At 44.6% G+C, this 27,707-nt stretch overlaps 1 non-coding gene across 1 annotated transcript; it reads right to left on the bottom strand.

Annotated features, from left to right (window-relative positions):
- Positions 1–15,910: 15,910 nt before the first annotated feature.
- On the bottom strand, positions 15,911–16,017 carry LOC136506212 (small nucleolar RNA R71). Its single transcript, XR_010771435.1, has one exon. It is a non-coding gene; the product is annotated as a small nucleolar RNA R71 (small nucleolar RNA).
- Between the last annotated feature and the right edge of the window lie 11,690 nt (positions 16,018–27,707).

Here is a 27,707-nt window from a genome sequence, read left to right on the forward strand (position 1 = left end):
CTAGGTGGAGAAGTGCCCCATTCATTTCAAAGCTTTCTAGCTTAGCATTAGTTAGAGTAGTAGTGTAGTAGTGGAGTAGAGCAAGAGCGAAGCTTCTCAGAGCCCGGAAGAGTCTTCTGGGTCTATTATAGTTCCTTTGTAATTCTTTCATTTCTGCATTACTTTATTCATTATTTATTTCAATACTTTATTCTAGTATTGCTTGCTTTACTTTAAGTACTTAGTCATTAGTGTTCATCATTAGCGAGCTTAGGTGCTTGTTGTTTGGCATTAGTAGCATAGGTTATCTTATCATTCGTAGTCTTTCGTTAGTACTGGTTCCACCATCTGGTTAGGGTGCTTTGATCTCATTTCATCGGAGCTCAGATCAAAGTAGTAAGCCTGTAGATTAAGCATGGTGCGTAGGCTATAGATTACCTATGGATACGGCTAGACCTCCGGATAGATTATGGAAGTGGCAAGTGGTGACAACTTTGTCAATCCTCTGTATTCCACGATGACAGGACTTGTTATTAAATCGTAGGGCTCATGGTAGACCTTGTCTATTTAACTCTCCTAGTTGGTAGGTGGGCTGTGCCCCGAAGTACTATCAGATTTCTCCTAGTTATTTGTTTACCCTTAGTTACTAGAAAGATATATCGCTCGCTCTCCCACCTAGCTATCTCAGGTTAGCTTGTATTTAGTAGTTAGTTTAGGTAGTTCACACTCATCCTTCACTATCATTCACCTACCTAGGATCAACTCAAGCCTTCCTCTAGCAAATCCTAGTCCACTTATAAATTCTAGCCTTCCACCTTCCTATGGTATAAATTATAAATTTGACACTCGGTACTCACCGAGCGAAATGCAACGCGATAGTTCTGTGCTCTTGGGGAATCCTCCAATAGTCATTAAGAAATATCAACAAGTATTCCTGGTGCCATTGCTGGGGAAGGCAACTAGCATCGAATTTATAAGACTGAATTTGTTAGTTAGGTTCTTGTTAGTTATCCTAGTTAGTTTATCCTTTTTTCCTCATATCCTATCACTACCCTACTACACAATCATGGGTGATAAGTCCAGTCATGATTTTTTCTGCACCCTTGGCTGCTAATGTAGCCACCGGAACTAATGTTATCAATAGGGACACTAACTTTGAGTTTAATCCCACATTAATTACGATGGTTCAAGCTACTGCATTGTTGATGGTAGTTATCATTTGTTATAATCTTCAATATAACTTGAAATAATCCATGAAAATGATCACCAACATAGACTTAGGGCTTTAAACTGATAATTCCCATGAGTTTTGGTGAATCTGTGTTTTCAGTAGGGTTATTTCAGAAAACCATCAAGGGGGAGCAAAATGTCAAATGAAATCGTGCTTATCCACGGCAAAAACTACTCAACAAGGTTCTAGAGGCCTTGGGAAGACACCACACCAAAGTAGAGGCCAAGGTGTTGACATGTGGGGCTGGTCGGCCCCACTTGTAAGGTGCCCGACCCCCTGGGCCCATATCTCAGCCCCTCCTTCAAATGTCGGTTCTCCACCGCCTCCTAGATTGCATGTACGCCATCCTTTAAGTTAGTTTGATCCAAGGGCTCACGATGGATGCTCCGGCCTATATAACCAGCCACTGCCCCCCTCTAGAGCACGCTACCATAAGTCAAGATTAGACCAGAAATTAGGGTTTCTAGAGAGAAGAGAATAGAGCTCCAATTCTTCAAGTTTCTAGTATAGGCTAGCTAGCAAGGTTCAAGTAGAGTGTGGGCTATTGCTCAGGATTTTGGATCTACCGTCTAGAGACTAGTATAGCCATTGTATCTCTATATTTATGACTTTGTGCTACTTCAATATTATGTTGCTATTTATTATGTTCCTAGTTTGCTCTAGTTATATGCTTGATATAGTCATGATTGATGATGAATTTATGCTTATGTTCGCAAAGCTCTTAGCTCTGTACTCGAGTGAGTTAAGTGGTTGACATTACGTAAGCATGGTGCTTACATATTGTCTGCCTATGCATGCATTCTACACTCTAGGTCATGTGGTAGATCGTGTATGTGACACTCCCGTTGAGTCCTTTGTAGTCCACTCCCCATTTGTAGAGCAAGTAGATTGCGGTTGCAAAGGGAGAGAAGCTCTATTCTTGATCTTCCTTAGTAATGTTCCTTATGCATAGATCCAAAGTTAGTTATACTATAGATGAGAGTGTATATACTTGGGTGTACAAAAAACTTAGTAAATAAGGAATGACTTAGGAATCTATTGCTATTAATGAATCTCCTACTTAGCCGTACTACATTTTATGAGTCTCTATTTCTATCTCTGGAATACCATTATTACCTTACACTTATTATTTATTTATCATTTGACTTACCCCTACCATAGCATGAGAGTAGTTTTATCATAAGTATATATATTTGTCAATATCTCTATGCCAACACAACTCCATAGCTCCTCCTAGTGGATAAAATATAAATAACGATACCTGGTATACTCCCGGGTGAAATGCTACAATGGTATATTATCTGTGCGCCTGTGGATACTTTAATATATATATATATATATATATATATATATATATATATATATATATATATATATATATATATAATTTTTTTCTAAGTTTTCAAGTGTCATTTAGAATTACCAACAACACATTTCTGCCATCATGTTAGGGATGACAACTTAGTAAAGAGTGATGCTAAGAAATGTCAACAAGTATTTCTAGCGCCATTGCCGGGGAGGGGCACATGGCTAAGAGAATTGATAAAATCATAACCTCTGCTTTAGTAGGCTTACCCTTGTTTATCTTTGTCCATATCTTATACAAGGTATTTGTTGATAGAATATCATCGGCAGTCCTCCAAGGGGTATCCCACGAAGGTAGATTGATCGGCAGAGAAGCGTGTGATCAAGAACAAGAAGGCAACAGAGACACACGAGTTAGATAGGTTTAGGCCATCAGTATGACATAATATCCTACTCCTGTGGTCTATTGGTTTGTATTAGCTATCATATGATATTGTGTGAGTTTGGAGGGGGTCCATGCCCGCCTAATATAGTCCGAGGAGCAGGGTTATAAGTTGGTTAGATCTGAGAGATAACCGGAAAGTAATAACATATTACATGAATCTTGGGATCATACGTATCCTAATAGATCTCGTAGTATCTTCAAGATATCTTCCTGGTGTCTTGCAGGAGGCACTGAGCAGAGTTGTGCCCCATAAGGCTTCATCTTGTAGGCTGGGCTACCCCTAGGGGCACAGCCCATGTGGTCTACCATGGTATCTGGCGTCGTACCCCCCACAGCTAGTCCCCAAGCGCCTTGTACCCATTGTGCAATGTCATCTTGAGCTTGTCCGAGCAGGTGCGAATGAAGCCGAGCAGTCAAACTTATGGTTCGACCACCATGATGAGTTGCTGAGTAGTTGTGAGATGTTGCGGAGCAGCATGAACCGTTGCGGAGTAGTGTAACTCAAGTATGGCTTGCCATAAGGGTGTAAGGAGCTCAAGTTTAGAAACAAAAATTTCTTCGTAGTGGACCAAGTGTGCCAACTTAGAGTCCAACCACGAGAAAGGGAGATAATCTTCTTCAGCTTCAAGAGGCATGGAGTCCTCCAAAATAAAGCAAACACATTCACCGTGAGGTGAAGTGTGCCCACTTAGTCCCTGAGCCTAACAGTAGATGACGTAATCATGTGGTGCCAAGGTCTAGAGTAGAAGAATAGTAAAAAACTAGCCAAGCAGGCGGCCAGTCCCTAGGCATAGCCCCAAGATGAGAACAAGCACATTCACCGCAAGGTGAAGTGTGCCCACTTAGTCCCCGAGCCTGATAGTAGGTGACATGGTAACGTGGTACCAGGGTCAGAAATAGCAAACAACTGAAGAAAAATCCCAAATGCGGTGAGGAACTAAGACGTAATGCTGACACAATCCCTGAGCCACAAGAGGAAATCCTAGAAAAAACAGAATCATGGAGAAAATACTGGAGTAATGGCTGTATAGTAGAAATTACTGAGACGTAACGGTTGGCAGAGAAGTCAGCTAATATTTGGCAAGCCATAGCAAATTGCAGAGATAAACAGGCGATATGGGTCGCGGTTACACTTAAGCCTAGGTAACAACCCAGCTTGCTATTGTGGAGAATTCGGAGAAGCGCCAATCGTGGGAATGGTTTCCCAAAAACCCTCGAATGTGAAAAGGTGGGGGAACTTCTTTATAACTACACCGCCGCACCCCGTGCTCCCACCTTTGCCACTTTGCCATTTTGTCTTCCTCCTCAGCCCTCACTCTTCTAGATTCACATCCATATTTGCTTCCGCCATGCATCCCTAACCAGATCTAAGAGATGGCACCAAAGAAGGGAGCTATGATGCCAAAGAAGACGAGCCCCAAAACAGCGAGTGCCGAAGTCAGGCGTGATGAAGAGTGGGTGCCGTCACACACGGGAGAGGTGGAGCTCAACAGATTGGTGGAGGCGGGAGTTCTTCCTAACCATGTCACCGCCAGATGGAGGCCAGTCCTCGATGAGCCCTTCCCAATGTCCCACACTGATGAAGCAGTGGTGTTTGAGGATTACTTTTGGCAAGAAATGGGATTTCCTATTCATCCTTTTCTGAGGGGTTTGTTGGAGTTCTGGGTGGTTAGTCTGTGCAATCTCCACCCAAATACCATTTTGCATATCTCAACCTTCATCCATTTCTATGAGGCATATCTCGTTATCCTTCCCCACTTCAACCTATTCCGCCACCTGTTTTGGCTAAAGAAGAGAGGTGGCGGTGGTTCCAAGGTGGTCGGCGGAGTGTACCTTCAGCTACGCGATGGAATGGTGGGCAAGTATCTTACTGTGCCGCTAAACATGTCACTGAAGGGGTGCAACAGTAGGAGATTTTATATGAAGTAGATCCACCCTGTTGTCGGCTACAATGCCGACCATGTCCTAGAAGGCTAGAAGAGCTAGTCGGAGATGCCAAGCAGTGCTAATATGGAGCAAGTGAAGGAGCTCCTTGGCTTAATTAGGCATGTGAAGACCAACGGTGGATTGGTGCGGCGAGCTTCATAGTGCGCCGCATGCAACCCTATAAATAGAGGGCCCACCCCACCTTTGAGTTCAAGGGGGGGACCGATGGTACCTGGGAGAGGCCAGAGATGTTGTCGAGGGACATAGTGCAAGAGCGAGCTGCAGAGTTATTCGCTCCGTTTGCCTCATTCAGCATGTCAGGGAATACAAGGCCCTTTAACTACAAGAATCTGCCTCCTCAGGTAAATATCTCAGTTGTGTGTTCTAGATGCTTTTTTATTTTCTTTAGTTGCCGAGCAGTGGACTGATTCACTTATGCGAAGATCAATTCACAGGAAAGAGCGGTGTACTTCTCGGGCATGCCGAGGGGCGATTGGCCATGGGGAGTAGATGTTTGGCCACCGACATAGTCTAAGGAAGGATCCGTCAGCATCTCTTTGGAGAGTCCATCCCCGATGTCAGAAAAAGTCCTAGGGAAGAGGGCAGCAGCAGACGAGCCACCCTAGAAAAAAGAGAAAGACGATGGATGTCGCACCCCTTAAACTAGGTGGCATCTCGCTTGATGGTGACGAGACCACTCGAACGCGAAGGACCGTGGTGTTCGAGTGGTTGGATGACGATGAAGTTCCGGTTGCTCCTCCACCGAGTGCGAAGGCACCTCCACGCAACATGCACGTGGAGGAACAATTGATGGGAGGGGAGGAAGTTCTTGAACAACAGGCGATGGGAGTCCTCAAGCAGCAGGCAAATGGAGCCCCAGAGCGGTGGGCAGAGGAAGTCCCCGAGCAGCAGGCGAGGGGAGACCCGGAGCGGCGGATGGAGGAAAGGCTGGCGGTAGAGACCGTGGGACCTCCACCCCAAGACACAGGCATCGACCCTATGGCCACGGCTGGGGGCTTGGGTAGGTAGCGCCAGTTAAAGAAATTGTACTAGTAGACCAAACCATAAGTATCCTTGCCTTAGGGTTACTTTTCCATCGTTTATTATATTTTTTTCTTTGATGACTGACAAGCTAATTTGATGCAGTGCGAGGCGTGTGGAGGATCCGACTATCGAGCAACCAAAGGCTAGTCCTAAAACAGAGGAGGTGGTGGTAGATCCCATTCTAGAGTCCCCGGGTGCTCGGCGGTCTACGAAGGAGTGAACTGTCACTACTGGTGAACCTGGTGGCGGTGAACAGTTGGCGCCGATGGCGGACGGGTCGGTGACGAGGCTTAGGGCAACGGTGGAAGCCGCTGGGTCTTCAGTGGTGAATGAGGGCGATGCCGATGCCGCACCTGAGTTAGGGGCGGTGAAGCCGGTCATGCTTGAGGAGCAGACGGCGCCACCCGAGGCATCACAGAGCATGGTCGGACCCGCTGTCTGGCCATAGAAGCCCTGGTGGTGCTTCCAGCCATGGCGGAGGAGGATGAGGTGGAAGAGATTGAACATGAGGAGTCTTGACCCCTGGCCATCCGAATCCTCCACAGATGTGGCGATGAGGTGGTGGTTGTCGAGGAGGAGGACACCTCTAGGTAGATGAGGAGACTGAAGTTCGCCCTTGCCAGAGTGATGAGGCAAATCGAGGTTAGTACTGCATCTGGAATCCTTGTCTTTGACGTTGGAGATCGGAGTTTGTCAATGTCATTTTGTGCTTGTAGGGGACAACTCAGACTGCTGAGCAGTGCCACCAGCTGATCAAAAGGATGGAGCCACTCACCGAGGAAAATGAAAAACTCAAGGAGGTGATGAACCTTATGGAGAAAAATATCCTGAGGGCCCAGCGTGAGCGAGACCTTGCTAATTCCAATGCGTGGGACCTGGAGTACTAGAAGGGCATCCTATCCGAGCAGCTGGCGACTATGTCCAGGCAGTTGCATGGCTAGTCCGAGTAGCTAGTGAGTGCTTCCATGCAACTGGAGCAGAAGTCCGAGCAGCTCAAAAGCATATCCGAGCAGAAAGCAGGTATGGTATATCGATGAATGTGCTTTGTATTGCTGAATAGCTATATCTTTGGTGATAGCTATTGTGCTTGTAGAGCAAGATGCAGAGCACGGTCAACTGTGCCAAGCCGTCAAACAACTCCGAGAGGAGGAGACGAAAGAGACAGGGCGAGCAGACAAACTGGCCGAGGAGCTGAATGGTGAGTACTTCCTGGTTAGAGTTACTGCTAACATAGTTTCCTTACTTGATGAAACCTTGTAATGCTAGAAGACTAACGTCGAAGGGTCAAGGCATAGTTTGATGTGCTAGTGCAGGAGGCCAGGACCCAACGGGAGAAGTTCAACACCGTAGTCGCCGAAGTTAAACTGGTGCTCGACTGCATCAACCTGGAGGTGGCTCCTCAGCCCAATGGTAGGCCATTGTGTTCAGACACTATCGTCTAGAGGTGCAAGGCGGTGTGGGAGAGCTTCAAGAGCTTCAACCACGACGCTGTTGTTTCTGCCATTACTCATGCCCTTGTGGTGGTTCGATCCCACTATCAATCCATTGACCTTTAGGCAATAGGGTCCAGATTCGCCGAAGGGATGGGCGAGGCGGAGCACCAGCAGCTGGAGGATGAGGTGGAGGACACGACGAAGAAGCTGGCCGATGACATAGACTTGTTCGGTGAGATAGACGGTGATGGCGGAGCTCAGTGATCTGCTCGGAGAGTATTATCTATAACACCTGGAGAGGGTAGTTGGAGCACGCTATAGCGCATAAAAACATTTATGTATTTGTATAAATGTTATAAAGTGCATGTTTATACGGCTTGCTGATATTTGTGGTGAAAAAATCGCTGTAGTAATAACCCTAACACAATTATACATAGTATAAGTAGCATCCGAACAGTTAGTTCATTACTGAACTCTTTGGCCTTAGCTAGCCCATAGTCCATAACATCGAGCATGGAGCCCATGCACGTGTAGGAGGAATAGGTGTTACCAAGGAACCACAACCAACCACCCATAATGCAGAGCGCGGAGCCCATAGCACGTGTAGGGAGAGATCGGAGACTGGGTCTTCTCCATAGAGAACATAGCAGAACATGTGCTGCTCGGCGGTTGGCAAAATAACTTGGAGATAAATGTAGTATAAGTGGCATCCAAGCAGTTAGTTCTTTACTGAACTCTTGCCCTTGGCTAGCCCATAGTCCATAACATCGAGCACGGAGCCTATGCATGTATAGGAGGAACAGGCATCACTAAGGAACCGCAGCTGACCACCCATAATGTAGAGCGTGGAGCCTGTAGCACGTGTAGGGAGAAATCAGAGACTGGGTCTTCTCCCTAGAGAACAGAACAGAACATGGGATGCTCGGTGTTCGGCGCAATGTTTTGGAGATATGGAGAAACATGGTTGGTGAGTTGGAGAAAACTGCTCGGCGAAATACGTTGGAGATTTGGAGAAACGTGTTCAGTGATTTGGAGAAACCTGTTCGGTGAAAACATTGGGGATTTGGAGAAACGTGTTCTACGATTTGGAGAAACCTATTCAGCGATTTGGAGAATCCTGTTCGGCAAAAATATTGGAGATTTGGAGAAACATGTTCGGTGATGTTATGGCAATTTCATATTGGAGTTCGTTATGGAGTAGCTGAAAGCTCGGCGACTATAAGTGGAGATTAAACCATAATGGAGAAATAATGGAGACAAAAACTTTATTCATCATGAAGTGGAGATTACATATCTGGAGCATTTCAAGGATAGAAACATATAAGGTGCTCGATGTGCCATGAAGTGGGGACATCGATTCCGTCTAAGTCACATAGGCGATAAGACCCTGGTCGAGTAACCTCTTTGACGATGTAAGGCCCTTTCTAGGGGGGAGAGCTTGTGCATCCCTTCGGTTTTTGTTTTTTGCGGAGAACGAGGTTGCCGACAGCAAATGAATGACCTTTGATGTTGTTGTTGTAGTACCTCCACAAGCCTTCTAGACATTTGGCTATGCGGACGTAGGTGATTAGGTGTTCCTCCTCAGCCCTATCGACATCCTCTGTCCGAATAGTTGTGGCTTGCTCTTCATCATAATTTTCCACCCTAGGTGCTCGGAAGGCAATATCCGCTGGTAGTATGGCTTCTGAGCCATAGACCAAGAAATATGGAGACACACCAGTGCTGCGACTAGCTTGAGTGCGCAGTCCCCAGACCATGGCTGGTAGCTCTTTGAGCCATCTACCCGGATGCTTTTCTTCTTTCTGATATAGCCTCTTTTTGAGGGCATCAAGGATCATGCCGTTCGCCCATTCGACCTGGCCGTTGGCTCTAGGATGGGCATTGGAGACGTATTTGATGAAGATGCATCGGTCTTCATAGAAATCCCAAAAGTGATGGCCAGTAAATGTAGTTCTGAGGTCGGTGATAATGCTATTTGGGAGACCAAATCTATGGATGATATTTTCGAAGAGCTCGGCTGCTTTCTTTGTAGTAGCCAAGACGAGCGGTTTATACTCGATCCACTTGGAGAACTTGTCGACAGCGACATACACATACTGGAAACCACCTAGCGCTGGCTTGAAAGGCCCAATCATATCCAGTCCCTAGCATGCGAAGGGTCAGAAAGCTGGGATGGTCTGCAGCTCTTGTGCCAGCATGTGTATTTGCTTGGCAAAAAATTAGCATCCTTCATAACGTTGGATGAGGTCTTCTGCATCGGAGATGGTCGTAGGCCAGTAAAAACTAGCTCAGAAAGCTTTGCTGACCAGGTCTCTCTAGGCCACCTGGTTGCCACCAGAACCAGAGTGAATTTCAAGAAGTAGCTTCACTCCCTCTTCTTGGGTGATGCATTTCTGTAGTATCCCTTCCTTGGCACTTTTCCTCATCAAGTTGTCATCCACCAACACGTAATGCTTGCTTTGATGGATTAGGTGTTCAGTTTTAGTCTTGTCGGTGGGTGCTTCGACACTAGTGAGGTACTTGATGAACTATTCCCTCCAATCGGTGGCCGGCGAAGGTACCATAAGTACCAACTGCTCGGTTGGGGGAATTTCCCGAACTTCTTTCTCTTCCTTGATGGATGGAGCCAAGAGATCTTGAATGAAGACCCTCAGCAGAATCGCGGCGCGAGAGGAGCCTAACTTGGATAGGTGGTTGGTGAACTGATTTTGATCTCGTACCACGTGGTGATACTCGATACCGTAGAACTTCCCTTCAAGCTTCCTTATTTTGGTGCAGTATGCATCCATCTTCTCACTAGAGCAGGACCAGTCTTTGTTGAGCTTGTTGATGACCAGCGCGGAGTCCCCATATACCATGAGGCGTTTGATGCCGAGCTCAATGGATATATGGAGTCCATGGAGACATGCTTCATATTTGGCGGCGTTGTTGGAGGCCAAAAAGTGTATTTGGAGAACGAATCGGAGCTTACCCTTGGTCAGTGTAAATAATAGAATGCCCACACCAGCACCGTTGATATTGAGAGCACCATCAAAGTACATCACCTAGTACTCGAGGCAAGTGGCGGCGATGGGCTCTTGGATCTCGATCCACTCAGCAACGAAGTCAGCGAGCGCCTAAGACTTGATGGTAGGCCTGCTTCTAAATTCGATGGAGTAAGTGCCAAGCTCAACTGCCCAATTGATGATGTGGCATTGGCCTCTTTATTGTAGAGAATGTCCCCCAGAGGGAACTCGGTGACCACGGCGATCTTGTAATACTCGAAGTAGTGGCGGAGCTTGCACGACGTAATCAGGATGGCGTATAACAGCTTTTGGACCTGAGGATAACGAGTCTTGGGCTTGTTAAGAACCTCGCTGATGAAGTATACCGGACATTGCACCTTATAGGCGTGCTCGACCTCCTCGCGTTCGACTACAATGTTAGTGCTGACGACATGAGAAGTAGCAGCGATGTGGATCAGGAGAGTTTCGTCTGGCCATGGCGCCATCATGATCGGAGGCTTTGTTAGGAACAACTTGAGCTGCTTGAAAGCTATGTCTGCCTCCTTCAACTAGGAAAAGTGCTTAGAGGCCTTGAGGAGTTTGAAGAAAGGTAGTCCCTTTTCGTCGAGGCGCGATATGAAGCAGCTTAAAGCAGCCATGCAGCCTATAAGTTTCTGTATATCCTTGACGCATGTTGGGCGTTTCATGTTGGTGATGGTGGAGACCTTGTAGGGGTTGGGCTCGATGCCACGTGCGCTGATGGTGTAGCCCAGCAGTATACCAGATGGAACTCCAAAGATGCACTTTGAAGGGCTCAGCTTCCATCGGTACCTTTTCAAGTTGGCAAAGGTTTCTTTGAGGTCGGCGATAAGATCATCGATGGTCTTGGACTTGACAACCACATCATCGATGTAAGCTCTGATGTTGCGGCCGATCTATTGATCGAGGCACATCTAGATGACCCTTTGATAAGTCGCCTCGACATTCTTGAGTCCAAAGGACATGGTGGTGTAGCAGTATGCCCCAAAAGGCGTGATGAACAATGTCTTGATCTAGTCTTCTTCCTTGAGGGAGATCTAGTGATAGCCAAAGTAATAATCGAGGAAGGAAAGCAGTTTGTAGCCAGCAGTGGAGTCTACAACATCATCTATACAAGGCAGGTCAAAGGGTCTTTAGGGCAGTATTTGTTAAGATCAGTGTAATCAACACACATTCTCCATTCTTTATTCTTTTTTTGAATGAGAATAGGGTTTGCTAACCACTCAGGATGATACACTTCTTTTATGAATCTGGTAGCTAGGAGCCATTTTATTTCTACCCTAATAGCCTCCTTCTTGTCTGGCATGAATCGGTGGAGTTTCTGCTTGATCAGTTTGGCGGTCGGCGAGACATTCAAGGAGTGCTCGATCTTCTCCCACGGTACCCCTGGCATGTCTGCAGGTTTCCAAGCAAACACGTCGGCGTTGGCACATAGGAAGGAGATGAGCACGCTTTCCTATTTGGGGTCAAGGTGAGCCCCAATCTTCGTGGTCTTGGAGGGTCGTCGAGGCCAAGGCCGACCTCCTTGGTTTCCTTGGACTTGGCGAAGGCACGAGGAGGCTCCAGCAATGGGATCTTCAGGTCATCGTCAGGCACCGTCTTGGCATCAGTGACCACACTGGCCATCTGGATGGAGAGGTCGGTGGCTTGACTCTCAGTCTCATAGGCATAGACGATGGAGAGGTTGGCCCACAGGGCCAGGACTCTAGTAGGCTAAGTCATCTTCAGCACTAGATAAGCATAGTGTGGTATAGCTATGAACTTGGCCAGAGCTAGCCGACCAAGTATGGCATGGTAGGTGGTGTTGAAGTCAGCGATGTAGAAGTTGATGTGCTCAACGTGGTAGTTGCTTGCCGTGCCGAGCTGTACTGGTAGGGTGATCTCTCCAAGTGGTTTGGATGCCTTGCCAAGTACCACACCCCAAGAGGAGTATGAGGGTGTGAGATCTATTATCCCGAGGCCCAACTCCTTTAGGGCTCCGGTGAAGAGGAGATTTAGAGCACTCCCACCGTCGATGAGCACTTTTCTGAAAAGCACCTTCTAGATGGTTATGTTGAGGACGAGGGGCAAATGCCTTGTGTAGGTGATATCCGCCCACTAGTCGGCCCTGCTGAAGGTGATGGGGACCTCAGACCATGGGTGATAGTTGGGGTTGGTGGTGGTGTCTTCCATAGTGATGGCGAGCACCCACCGGGCGGTGAGCTTCTATTCTCTTCTACTCTCAGTGGAGGCGAGGCCCCGAAGATGGTGGCGACCACCTTGTCGTGGTCTTGGAAGGCATTGTTATTGCCCCTTGGTGGTCGGCGGCCTCCGGCTCTATCGTTGGTGTCGTCGTCTAGCTTTTTGTCTTAGAACTCCTTAGCCAAGCTGAGGTAGTCCTTCATCTTGTGCCTGGCATTCTTGTGGAGAGGGCACGGGTCGTTGAGGATCTTCTTGTACTACTCATCGTAGTTATGCTTGGCACGAGGTTCATTGATGGCAGCGACAATGTGATCTAGCCGGCGGCAGCGATTTTGACCAGACTTGGGTCCTTCTAGCCGATCATGGCTGTTGTCACAATGGTAACTGTGGTCGTCGTAGTGGTGGTCGTTGTGGCATCGGTCATCAGGGTGGTCGTCATAGTGGCGGTCGTTGGACGATGAGTGCCCACATCCTCATTGAAGCGCACCTCGACTTCCTCGGTGTTGGCATACTGGTTGGTGGTCATGATCATCTCGCCAATCCCTATAGGTAGCTTGTGGTTGAACTTGGAGTGAAGCTCGTGGTGATGGAGTCCTCAGATGAAGGCAGTGATGACCTCAGCTTCCGTAATGTTGGGAATAGAATTCATCATCTTGGAAAAGCATTGGATGTAGCTACGGAGGAGCTCAGACGGCTTCTGGTTGATGTGGTTCAGATCATGCTTGGTGCCTGACCGAGTGCACATAGCCATGTAATTGTTAGTGAAGACTTTTTTAAGTTGTTCCCAGGATTAGATGGAGTCTGGGGCAAGACTTGTGAACCGGTTCATGATGGTTGGTGCGAGCATGACAGGAAGATAGTTTGCCATGACACTAGTGTCTCCTCTGACAGTGCGGACAGCACTGGTGTAAGCCTATAGCCACTATGTCGGGTTCATCCTTCCTTTGTAGGGCTCGACCCTAGTGATTTTAAAACCATGGGGCCACTAAAGTGTTTGGAGCGCCCTTGTGAATGCTAGGGGCCCTTCGGGGTTGTCGGCGTCGTTGTCTGCAGCATTGCCGGTAATGAGTGGCTTGAGAGCTGAGTCTGGGTTACCGTACTCTTGCTCCTACTCCTAGCGGTGGCATACTTCTCCTTCATGGCGACCGAAGTGGTGTTCGTGCATCTCAAAGATTGTTGAGGTGCACTCAGATGTCTTGATTGACCTCCTAATCAAGTTGGCAGTGATGTTCAATGTAGTTGCCCCTAGCTCTGCCCTAGAGGGGTTGCTTGTCATCGCAGTGCTGGTCAGTGATGTGACTTGGGCGGCGATCGGATCTTGTGGCGACTGATCAGTGAATCGAGGTTGTGGAGTAAGAAGGTCTCTGATCCTGGTGGATCTCATTGACCTGACAGTGTGCCGCTTTAAGCATTGTGGTGACCTTGGCGACCTCCGGTGTCTATGGGAGCCGAGCGAGCTCGTTGGCTGCCACAGCTAGGTTGGTGCTTGGGGTCTTGTAGACGTCGTTGCCATCAACACAGACTAACTCATCATCAAGGTTGCATTGGAGTGGTCTTCCTTGCGAGTCAAGCTGCTGCTCAGCCCTCGCAAGGGCAATCTCGTTTGCTAGGCGCTGCACGGTTGACGTTCTGGTTCTTGCGAGTGGCGCGTTCCTCCTCGGTTTTGCCATTCTGAGGGTGACTATCGACACTGACATTGAAGATTGCACCACCATGGAACGGAGGGGGAAGAAGTAGTTTGGTGGTGGTTTCGGTGAGAGTCTCCATAGAGCCCTAGGACTCAGAGTCTGAATTTTCCTCCAAGATGGTTTGGAGGGATGTTTCAGGGCGTTGACCGACGTGCATCATGTTGATAGTCGGCGGAGGCTAGTCAGCGATCTGGTCAGTGAGAGAATGGATGTCTCCAACCTGGTCGGCGAATTTGCCCCTTAGCGCATCTTGGTAGGTGGCGGCGATGTTGTCGAACCCAAAGGGTAGGGCCGTAACCCCTGGAGTTTCCTGAGCAGCCTTCGATAGATCTAGATCGGAGGGTGGTTAGCACTGAACAAGAGTGTCCAAAGTCGATTCGGCGATGGAGAGGCAATTGGCGAGCTTCTAACCAACCTGATTGATGGATGCGATCAAATTGTCATTGTTGATCTAGTTCCTCTGGCAGCGAGGAAGTGGGCGGTGAGTCATTGATGAAGGCGACCTCAGAGGTGGTTCCAAGGTCGAATCTACAGTCGCAAGTGTGGGGGTGATCGGCGTAGAATTGATCTGCACCGGCTCGAGGAGCTCTCCGACTCCGTCAGCATTGATGATCCACGAGATCGATCTAACTGTGAAGATCTGGCCGGGCTACAGGAGGGATGAAGAGCCTATGGAAAAAGCCATCTTGTTCGACAAGGAAACAACACGCACTCCCCTACCTGGCACGCCAACTATCGATAGAATATCATCGGTAGTCCTCCGAGGGGTATCCCACGAAGGTAGATTGATTGACAAAGAAGTGTGTGATCAAGAACAAGAAGGCAATAGAGACACACGAGTTAGACAGGTTTAGGCCGTCAGTATGACATAATACCCTACTCATGTGGTCTGTTGGTTTGTATTAGCTATCATATGATATTGTGTGAGTTTGGAGGAGGTCCCTACCCACCTTATATAGTCTGGGGGGTAGGATTACAAGTCAGTTAGATCTAAGAGATAACTAGAAAGTAATAACAGATTACATGAATCTTGGGTCATACGTATCCTAATAGATCTCGTAGTATCTTCAGGATATCTTCTCGGTCTCTTGTAGGAGGCGCCCATTAGAGTCATGCCCCGCAAGGCTTCGTCTGGGTTGGGCCGCCCCTGGGGGTGTAGCCCATGTGGTATGCTATGGGTATCTAGGGTCGTACCCCCACAGTATTGCAGGACTAGTTGTGATTTACCAAAAATCCCCATCAATCAGAATCAACCAAATCAAGAGTAAGCTTAACACCAGTTTCTAAGCTATGGCTGAGAAGACTCTGTGTGAGTTCTCTACTCTAAGCACTGAGAACATTCACACTGGGCCAACACTTAGAACTACCAACCTCGAGTTTGTGCTGAAGCCAAGCCTCATCAACATATTGCAAGCTACCCCATTCAATGAAAAAGCACATGAAGATGCTAGTGCTCATCTTTAAAATTGTCTAGAGATAAGTAGCATAGTTGTCATCAAGGATGTTTCTCAAGACATCATACTACTCTACCTATTTACATTCTCACTAGTGGGAAGAGCAAAGTAGTGGTTCTACATCAACAAAGATCACATCAACACATGGCAAAGTTTTCAAAGGCCTTTATAGAAAAGTCCTTCCCTATAGGCAAGACAAATGCCTTAAGAGGAAAGATTTCCATTTTCCAATAGCAGAAGAAAGAAACCATTCTATAAGCATGGGAACATGTCCAAGAATACATTTCAGATTATCCTCATCATGGGATGGAAGATTGGTTGCTCATGCAAGGCTTTTACCATAGATTAACTTAGAAATCTCACGAACAACTAGATACAAGTGCTAGAGGATCATTTATGTCACTCACCCTTGGAAAAGCTAAAACTCTTATGGAGAAGATAGCCTCTAATCAAGGCTGGTCTCAATGCAATATTCAATCATGCAATAACAACAAAGAAGTACTAAAAGAGGTGTGTGCACTATCAACCAAGATGGACATCTTGTTAAGTTGGCTTGAACAGCGAGCCAATTACAAAAAAGATCGTCAGGCTATTCAAGATGCCTTTAATTCCAAGAATGCATGTGGAGAATACTTGGGGGTAGAATTCGTTGAATGTCAGGAGGATGCAAACATCGTCAACAATTCTGCTCTACAACAATAGAGACAAGGGTGGAATCAAAAACAATGGTCGACTTACCAATGTAAGTACCTAGGTAATTACTATAATTCTCCTAAGCAACCATCCTTCAGAGACTTAATCTTAGAACAAGCTAGGATTAATGAGAATATTTCTAAGAAGCTTGCTTTTAATGATAAGGTCCTAGAAAACATAAATACTAAAATGGAAAGTTTTTCTTCCACCATAAAAGACCAACTTAGCTATAATAAAAAGATAGAATCACAATTAGCCCAATTGGCTGCTGCTATGCCTTTTGCCACTAACCTTGAGAAGGTAAATGCTATAACCACAAGAGGTGGTAAGTCTACTCAAGAACCGCCATATCCAACAAGGATAGGTAAGACACCAATGGTAGTGTAGGAAGAGGAGAAGAGAACCGATGAAGTTGAAGAAGTTGGGCCACAAGAACAAGAGTGACAACAAGATGTTCATGACACGACCCTCCTACTGTTTCCACACAGAAATTGGAAAGCCAAAATGGATGAGCAGTTTGGTAAGTTCATAGAGGTAATTCAAAAGTTATATATCAATATTCTATTGCTAGATGCCATATAGGTACCTACCTACATGAAGTATCTCAGAGACATCCTCAACAACAAAAGACCACTGCCTTCCACTAAGGTAATCAAGTTAATGGAGGAGTGTAGTGTGGCCATCCTAAACACTTCACCTATCAAGAAGAAGGATCCAGGATGTCCCACTATCGATTGTTCAATCGGGAGCTAGAAATTTGAGAATGCGTTATGCAATCTTGGAGCAAGTGTCAGTGTCATGCCCAAAAAGGTCTTCGACAAGCTCAACTATTCAACACTCACGCCAACATCAATGTGCTTACAATTAGCTGACCAATCGGTCCGCTACCCTACAGGAATCGCTGAAAACATTCTAGTAAACATACAAAACTTTTTCTTTCCCATAGATTTTGTAGTACTTGACATGCAGGAAGACATGAAGACACCCCTCATTCTTGGGAGACCCTTCCTAAGCACTACAAATGCTCACATTGATGTCGGAGCTAGAGAAATTAAATTCCATATCAATGGGATGGAAGAACGGTTCACTTTGAAGCCAAGACTAGAACAATGCTCAAATCTGGAGTGGCATGGGAAGCGAGTATCAAGGTCTCCATCTCTGGGACTAACCCAAATAGAAAAGTCCAGTTCGGTGGACTTAAAATTCTGAACCCTCACCAAGAGGTGATTCGGTAGTTATCCATATTTAGTTTTCAACACCTGCATCATGAAACAAAAACACTCATCATGGCATTGTAAAAACTTAAGCCCCATGTAAATAATTTTTATGGAGTAAAAACCCATAAGAAATATTTACCGTGGAGGCATAAAAGTTAAAAAAATACCATCATTCATCTTGTTATATTTAATAGTATCATAAAATATTTTTACGTTGCATTTTTATACATATATATGGTAGAAATATGGGGGGACACATGGGACCCTCTTAGCCACCACCATAACCTCCATCTCAACTCAACCTCCATATCTTCACCATATCTCCACTTATCTCCATTCTGCACCGTCCAGAGCAAATATCCACCGAAAGGAGCAGTCCATTTACTTAACCATGAAGCAAAGATCCACCACTTGGTCGGCCAGCCTTCTACCTCCCCCTCTATAAATCCCATTCCTTCCTTGCTGCTCTCGGCCTCCAACACAACACAATTCTAGCTCCTAAGTTCATAATTCCATTTTCAAAATTTTGTAGTTGAATTTCTTTTAAAAAGTAGTGTTGGCGTAAGAATGAGTGAGAGGAAGTTTGGGGGTGAAAGTAGTGCTAAAATCTTGAGAGAGAGATAGAGGTGTTGCTGAAATTTGAAAGAAAAAATAGAGTTTAAGTGTGGTAGTGCTGTTCAAATCAAGAGAGGGAATTAAAAAGAATTAAGATGGAAGTCATACCAAAATCTTTATTAGGCAATTTTGGACAACTAACCCTCGGACTACTGACTCTGGATGGCTAACCACAAGCATTTTCATCTCCTAATCCCACTCCACGAGTTGTGTTATTTTTGTCTATTTTTACAGGAAAATGAGCAAGATCGCCAGCAAACTCAAGCGGGCAATGTCGTTCCGTTCAACGAGGAGTTCCTCATCCTGAGCAAGCACCGACATGGAGGTCGATCTGCCGTCTCCCACTATTGGAGCACCATCTCGATCAGCCCTCGTGGAAAGGAACATTCTTCTGCAAGAGAAGCAGCTCAAGCTTCTAGGAGATAGGGAGAAGAACATCTACAAGAAGCTGAAGACCGAGGATTTCATCCTCACTCCTGCCTATGATCTAGCCCTACTACAAGCCACAAGGAAGAGATGGGAGAATATTCATGATGTATGTGGATTATACAATCGAGTTCCTATTTCTAGACTGGAACCTCGATCTGTACGAAGTGGATTTGTTTGTCTTTGATTTGTAGAGAAAGGATGAAGCCCCTCATAGGAGTGCCTCTACAAGGATCACTAGCAACTCATAGCCTCGGTACCATAGAGACGACCCCATTTTAGAAGGCCCCGCTTCATAGGCTACATAGGATTTGATCAAGCAGGACCTTCCTAGGTGTACCATCATGTGCATGCAGGTTGGGACCAGCTGAGATCTTCCCATATGCACAAACCTAAACATGCTGGGTGGGAGCAGCCTTCTCCACATCATTCAGAGAGTTCCTGGCAATAGTGCCCAAGTGGGCAATGGTAGGATTGTAATTTTGACTACTACCAGCAGCAGTCGTATGAGGTCTCCAACGGCTACCAGGGAGGACGCATATCCTTCTCTACTCGTGGCTTCCACGATCATCCCATGGGTTATCATGACCAGCACATGGGCCATCATCCACCGCCCATGGGTTACCATGAGCAGCAAATGGAACATGCTCGCTTCGACACCCAGCTCACCACCATTGAGAAGAACCAGCATGAGATTTAGAACACTCTGCACCAACATTCGTAGTGGCAAGAAGAAGCAGGACAACGCCTTGCCACCATCCAACAGCACCAGGAATAGGAGAACCAAAATTGGCAGTACTTATTCTAGGGTCTCAACATAGACCCGCCCTTTTGAGAGACTATAGCAACTAGGAGCTTGGGGGAGGAGCCCCCATTACTTCAGGTAAGTTTTCTTTCTTGTATTTTATTATTTTCTTTAGTTAATTTTTGAATTTGTATTTGTTAAAAAAATATGCATAACTAAGAAGACAAAATAAAAATTTGCCTTTATCTTATATATATATATATATATTACTGTGGAGTGATCTAAAAAAACAAACAAAAAGAGTGTGTATAGTTTGCTTTAAGTTTAATTTGCTTAAGATGTGCTTTAGTTTTTTTTCTTGTTTTTAAGAGCCAAATGAATAAAAAAACTTGAAGATGATCTCACATGATAGAAATGAAAAACAGTTGCTCTATTCTAATTCCTTTCAAGTACCTAGTTTTCAACCTAGAATTCTCCTGAGTTTTGGATGAAATTGATTTGACATGAAAAATTTGCTCTGAACTTGAAACTCGTGGGTAGCAAATGCTTGATCTAAGTCTAGGTAATTGACGGATATGATATGAGAAGGTGTGAGCTGCTATTTATCTTGTTCCAAGTGATACTAAAGTTCTAGAGACTTATCTTTTGAAAAATTTAAAAATTCCACATGGTGAGATCCTATATGACAAGTTTGAATTCCTACCAGAGCCAAACATGTTTATATTTAGGCTAGGAAAACTTCTACTTATATGCTACTTGTTTTGCATTGAGTTTAGTCAAGTTTTATTGACCCTTATGAGAGGTTTGTCATGCTCTTAAAATCAAGATCATGTACACACCACCCACATATGCACTATTCCTACACTAGGGATAGGCACAAAAACATGCTTTTCATCTAGATCCACCCAAAAATGTTTTACTCCTACACTAGGGGAAAACACCAAAAATATGCTTCATAGGTGTGCACCACATAAATGCTCCAAGTTCTTGTTACTATCTCTCCAACAATTGCTATGTAGAAAAGAAGCATGGGCTATGCAAAAGTTATTCATAAAAAAGAAAAAAGAAAAAAAGAGTTGAGAAAAAATGGACTAATGTGCGAGATATTTAAAAAAATGGGTACTTAAATGCCTGCCTAAAAAAATGAGATGAATAAGATAGCCCATGTTTTCTTGCAAAGATGATTCCAAGTTCCAATGAGAGATACGTTTTCAAGGAGCATAGTAGAATTAGGTTAGCCACCAAATATATCCACCATATATCCCACACAAATGCACGTCTTGATTTGATTGTATGACCCAACTCTCTTTGGATCCGAGTTTTGACTTTACAATATATGTATTGCAAGAATGCTCTTTCATGTTATCACCATTCCTATGAGCTCCACATAAGCCTTAGTTGTAGGAAAAGAAAGGCATATCATCATTTATTGACTTAGTGAGGATCCACAAATACTACATATTTTGAGAGATTTGAGAGTGTCATACAATGGAATCTCTGAGTTTTATTTTGAAAACTTGCAAAACTCTGGAATAATGGTTGAACAAAGAACATGAGACATAGTGCTTGACTTGATCATTCTGTCTTTCAATTACTCAAGACCCAAATGAAGGCTGCAAGCCCCATGGTTGAAGGTAATATGGGTAAGTTTGAAAGATAGATCAGTTTGTTCTAATCAAGAGGAGAATTCTTGTTTGAATCCATGTGTACTTTTGAGGAGTTGTTATAATGTTTTCAAAGATCCTAAACTCTTGATCCATTGATAAGTTTAGTTTTGCTCAGGGACTAACAAAGGTTAAGCTTGGGGGAGTTTATTGACGGTAGTTTTCATTCATTATAAACTTCAATATAACTTGAAATAATGCATGAAAATGAACACCAATGTAACACCCTAGGTGTTAGGTTTGCATAACTACACTTGCATTGCATGAGCATAAGCATCATTCATTCATGCATAAGCATTTTCATATGAAACATTGCTGTGAAACATGTGAAACATACTGTTGTCCTTCTATGTTTCATTATATGTATGCTTTATGATCATGTGTGATTGAGTGCAAGTGGTGATGTTTGGTCACTAAAATACCCTAGCTACACTTAGGATACTTAATGGAGCAATGTCCATGTAGATCACTTCACCTAATTAAGCTCCTAAGTGAGGATATGCTCAGTTTGACCTTGGGTTTACATGTGATCTATGTATGAAATGATTGTGGAACCTTAGGAATCCTTCTAACATGGTTAGAATGTCACTAGGAACCACTTTGGTATTCATGACCAAAGCTAGCTTAGCTTCTAAGTCATACTTATTGTGTAAAGTACCAATTTTATGTGATATGTTTGACTAGAGTTGAATTGCATCTTAGAGACTTTACATGGATGTGCACCCTAAAACAAAGTTGTAGTGCTTGAGTAGTTTAACAACTTTTATTTTTGGTTCATAGTCTAATTCAGCTCCTAACATGCTTGAAATTGGATCACAAAAATCATTGAAATGCTGTTTTTCAAACTTAGAAAATTTTCTAAGTGTTGACTGAGTTTACAGTTTGACGTGACTGACTTTGGGTTGATGTAACTCGTGATCCTTTGCGAATTAGCTGATGGTTTTTATAGAACAATTGTAGATCTATCATAGCTCTACGACTTTGCTTCAAGGGAATTTTGCTAATTGGCCACCGATTAGGATTGAGGAAGGTTTGAAAATGCGCTCACAGTCACTCGATGCCGGCTCTGATGGCGTTCGGGTTCTGGCCGACATGGCCAACCGGTGTCAGGCCAAGCTCGACAAGTGGATGCCGTATGCCGGCACTGCCCCCACCGGTCAGGCCATTACGGACACCACAACCCCACGCATCCTCTAGAGCAAGCATTGTCTTCATTCGCATTTCCTTACCTCGCTAGTGCACGCAAAAGCCAATGCCGCGCCTCCGCCATCGCTGCCAAGCACATTGCCATCACCTAGCTCCCTCGCCACCGCGTCATTACCACCTCCAACTAGCCACGAGCTTCGCCATCTTCCTCCCTATTTGCTCGACATGTTTGCTGGACCAAACGAGCTACGGTGAGGGCGGATTTCGCCATTTCCCCCTTGCCGGAGTTCACTGTCTCCTTGACCGCCGTCACGGCGAGCTCACCGTCGCTCTACTCCTTCACCCTTTCCCTTTCCTTCTTTGTGATAGTACTAGCTTAGGGGGTAGTTTATCTTAGGTACTGACCTCACGGCGAGCCATGACCTCACCGGCGTCGAACAAGACGGACAGTGTTGTCGCGCTCTCACCACCGCGCCGCCTCGCACGCGGGCCGCCACGCTGATGCATCCACCCGAACCCTAGATAGATTAAATCGAGCCACGTAGTCATCATAGAGCTAGCGCACCTCCTGCCTGGACCTGTCGAGGCCGGAGACGGCCGGCGCACCGCCGTGCCACGCCGCTGTGCCACCATTGCTGGCAACGAGCCACCTACAGTGCACCTCCGTGCTAACTACCTACACGTATAGATGCGGGAGAGAATGGAGATCACCATGGTGGGGTCGGTTTCATCGGAGGAGTCACCGTCGGCGGGCTTGAGCCGGTCAAACCACCGTCCCCTGCTCTGGTGTGACTGACCAGTGGGATCCACTGACGTGTGGGTCCCGAATGGCAGTGACTGCTGTTCAAGGTTTTGTGTATTTCTTTTCAGATTTTTGTGCTAACTTGGGAAATTGATATCTAGGGCTAGGAGTATCCTATTTGGGTGAACCAAATTTTCTTGGGTTACTCATAAAGTGTAGTATTTGATAAAAATATGAAATGTACAATTTCTTGTAATTTGCTAGGAGAATAAAATAGAGTTTTACAAATGCTTTTAAATGGTTTCAATTTTGCTTGGGGAAATCTATAACTTATAGGAGGATATATTTGTTCAAATGATGTGAAATTTGTAAAGTAGTCTATTGGGGACATGTATAAGCTACTGTAATTTTTGTAGAGTTTCCTATACACTTTGGATATGTGTTTATTATTTAACCTAATTATCTAAATAAATTAATAAAGGCATGAAAATAATTTATTTAGGAATGATCACCATGTTTTCTAGTGTTCATTTGAGGTATGTTAATTGTTGGTAACATTGGTAGTGCTCATGGTACTGTGCTTGTATGTAGTGAAATATTATTATTGCTATAATTCACATATAGTGAATTTCTGGACTTATTTTAGAGTTAAGCAAATTAACTGGTGAAGATGATGTTTGCTCTGAATTTTGTCAATAACAAAGTTGTAGAGAACTTGTTTATCCAGCTTTTGTCAAAATTTCAAGGAATTTGACACAGTAGTTTGAGAGTGATATCAGTTGGAAGACAGCACTCCCAACTGCCTGCTCTCTGGAATCCACAGACTATTTTGTAAGATCAGTCTGTTTGACCTAGTTTGAGTTTGAATTATACTTTGTTGATTGAACAAAAGTTGTAGACAATTTTATAAGCTTTCCATAAAGTCTTAGTTCATGGTAATTGGACCTGTAGAACTCTATTTATGGATCAAACTTGTAGCTTCTGTTTGTAGCCTAAAAACTGTTGAGTACAATAAGTGACTTGCTTGCTTTCTATGAGTTATAAAATGATTTAGATGCTAGGCTAATTAAAATAAATTGTTAGTTGTAGGTGCTAGACCTCTTACTAAAGATGAACAACTTTATCTTAGGTTGTTAGAGCTTGGTGAGTGTGTACTTCTCATTTTCTAAAAGAAATATGCACCTACTCAGTAAAATAGATGTTAATCTTGTATCACCATGTCATTCATGTGTCCATCTATACATGAATGTTCATTTCATCATCACCTTCCATCTCTTTTGCATGCATGACTCTTATGCTAAGCATATGCATGCAATAGGTGTTTCGGAGGGAGTCACGCTTCTGGAATTCGAGCAAGGACTTCTAGAGGAGCAGCAACAGCTCAGGAGATGGAGGTGCAGGCCCCAGAAGGAGTCAACGAGCAAGAAGTTCTTGAGTGTCCCAATCACCAACCATCCTCTTTTCTGAAAGGCAAACCCTAGAGCATTCTAAGTCTCCTATGTTTTGCAAATGATTACTTTGAGTATCTTTATATGTTTGATGCATTAAGTGATAGGAATTGGATGTAAACCCTTGTTGCATATATATCTATTCCTTGTCCAGTACACGTACCCTGAATCCTATTTAGGTCCAGGAGCGAATCAAAGCTTAGCCATGCTTAGACCAGTAAAGCCAGATGATTTCCTATCACCTGTAACCTAGGATGATGTCTGGTCATGGTTGGCTATATTTGCTATCGTGGAAAATAACCATGTGTTAATAATGAATTGAGACTGGGCGGGATGTCGATAGAGAAGCAACAAGGCAAGGAGGTCTTGGGTGTGGATCTATCCCCATCTATGTTGTTTAAGGACCGATTCGCTATATGCCCTCATGTCATGTTGAATGCATGCCTATCACTTAGTTGGCTGGATAACTCGTACCAACCACGAAGCCGAGTAGCTCAACTCACGCTGGGAACCAAAAAGTGAAAGTGCGTGCTCTAGTGCTAGTAAGGGTTTGTGGGGAGCTATTGGCGTAAGTCCAAAGGTGAGATTGACCACTTGGCAGAGTGGACTCCCTAAGAGTGTGGCGCTGGGCGGACCCATGAATTTGTTCCTGAGTTGTACCAAACGTGACCCGAGGCAACCACTGATCAAGTTGATTGGGCGAGTGTTAGGAATAATTCCCCAGCTGGGTAGGAATTGATTCGAATCGCCGTCTCTCTCAGATAGTGAGAACTTGACTGAGCAGTGGCAACGTAGATACACTTAATTGAACTTGATGGTTATAATGATGATGATGATGATGTTACAACATTGTACCGGATATGGTTACTAATGTTTGGAGTTAATCAATTACTTGATCTAGTACAAGTGCTAATCTAGGTGATAGGCTTAGTATTGTTAACTTGCTGCTTAATTAATAATTTAAGTTATGATCTTGTATCATTAAAGCTTTTATGCAAAATGGTTGTCAAACAAGATCCACCGATAAAGCCTTGCATACTCCTTGGTGTCATTTATTTTGGTTTACGACAGGTAAGTCAAGCTGAGTACATTCTTGTACTCAGGGTTTATTCCCTCTTGTTGCAGATGACGTGCTTTATAACGGCTACTGCAAGTATTGTCTCCACCCTGCGGGGGATGAAGACTAGATCACATGCATGATCTTCTTTGTTATCTTATCATGTTGCTTTTGCTAGATATGACTATGGAACTAGCTTGTATTTGAACTAAGTGTGTGATGGTTCTAAACTACTTTGCTTCCGCTATTTGTGAACTCGTGTTGTAATAACTATGTTAACTCCGATGTATGAGATATTTGTGAACTACTTGTGAAATGTATGTAACATGTGACTTGTTATGTTGAATCACTATGGTCTTGGTTGTATGCAAGTTGGTTCAAAATCCTTCGTGGTTTCAGTTGACTACCAGGTTTATATGGGTTCAAGTGTGACAAGTTTGATCACTCCAGTGATTGCTTTCGTACTTGTGCTCTTTTAAATTGGTCGGTTCTGTTACAGCTTGCATTGGAGCTAGATTCAACATTAAACATGTCATATGTGTATTTAAAACAAAGGTTTTTGTGTGCAAAAATCAGTTTTGACAACTTATAGCTACTTATATATAGGTGTGTTCAAATCTGAAATTTTATCTAAGTGTGCCAGTGGTCATATCCTCTATGCCCAAATAAGGACTTTTAGGTGGCTTATTTAAGTAATGACTTTGGGGGGGGGGGGGGGGGTAATTGCTTGAATTTTATTTTGTTGCCATACGGCATGCTATTGTATCGATGCCATCCGCTTGGGTGGTAATGTATGGATCAATTGCCTCTATGCCCAGGTAAGTGTGAGTTGTGAGAGCATGACTGTCCAACTATTGGTCTAGGGCAGAGTTAGTTGTGGTTACTAGAATATTTACTTGTTACACACGTGTATATATGAAGGTACTTAATTGTGGGTATATCTATCGGGTAGCTTTGGATACCGAAGTATATATATCCGAGGATATATATATCGAGAGTATCTTAGTTTATTGCTTTCATTGTATGCTAATTTATCTCTTGTTGGGTTGGGCTGCAATGAATTTGTCTACAGGTACACTAACAATGCAACGTGTAGCTCGACTAGATACGTATATGAGAGAACGTATGTATGCCACCGTCTATGTCACTAGAATTTTAAATTTTTCTTAAGATTCGTGAGGACATACGGAACATGCATGCATCATGTTCACTCATGCCATTATATTTCTTGCATCACTCCATCCCTTATCTTTAATTATTCCATTATGTATTTCTCATCCTATAAGATAATCCTCTCACACCCAAATTGCAATGTTGCTACAGATGGCCACACCAGCACTACCGCCCAGGAGCAGTACATTCCTGCATGTGTTTGGCACTCCAATGATGTTGTGGAGGGTGCTGCATTCAGTGGGATATGCGGAGCCACCTCATTATACTTGGAAGCCAGTGGAGGCTAAAGGAAGGTTGCTGTGGTATGACATTGAGGTGGTTGTTCCGCCTCACACAAATAGACCCTAGTGGCTTGGTTTGAGCGTCGAAGTTGATGGTCAAACCCCTTGGAGAGGGGCATAGGTGGCAGCTTTGGAATTGCTAGTTGATAATTGTCAAGAGTTTGGTGACGAGTTGATCAACAAACCAGCTGGGTCCATTCCTCGAGTAGCCATGTCTGAGGCAGTCTGGCTGAACTTTGAGGATGATCCCTTGGTTATGACTAAGGCAGAACGGGCAAAGTGTTTTGGACCAGCCATGAGTGCCATGATGGTTGTTTTGAAGATGTTCCATGATTGTTAGGGCACTTATGTTAGTGTTTTGACATCCCTTGAGCAGGCACTGAATGAACGGCGCAAGTGGAAGAAGCATGCGCGCAAGTATGGTAATGAGCTTAGGACAACTCAAAATGATATAGGTGGTCTTATGAGTGCTTTGGAAGCTCGAAGGCAGCAGTTTGTACGTGCTATCAGAGAAAGAGATGCTAACCATGATCAGATCATGCAGTTGACTCATGAGTGAAATGACGCAATTCGTCTAGCACAAACTAGGAACAATGCTAGGGTCATGGTAGAAATTCGAGCTGAAGTCAGAGAGAATGAACTCCTCCACCAAATTGAAGAACTACAGATTGATGTTCACCGCCTCAATAATCAGATCAATCTAATTCCTCACCCTATTCCAATGTACCCCATGGTGGGAGGACCATAGGTGATCTTCGCTGATGATGATGGCATGGAATTAGATGTCAATG

Source organism: Miscanthus floridulus, chromosome 14 (genome assembly GCF_019320115.1).
Source record: "Miscanthus floridulus cultivar M001 chromosome 14, ASM1932011v1, whole genome shotgun sequence".
Classification (NCBI taxonomy): domain Eukaryota; kingdom Viridiplantae; phylum Streptophyta; class Magnoliopsida; order Poales; family Poaceae; genus Miscanthus; species Miscanthus floridulus.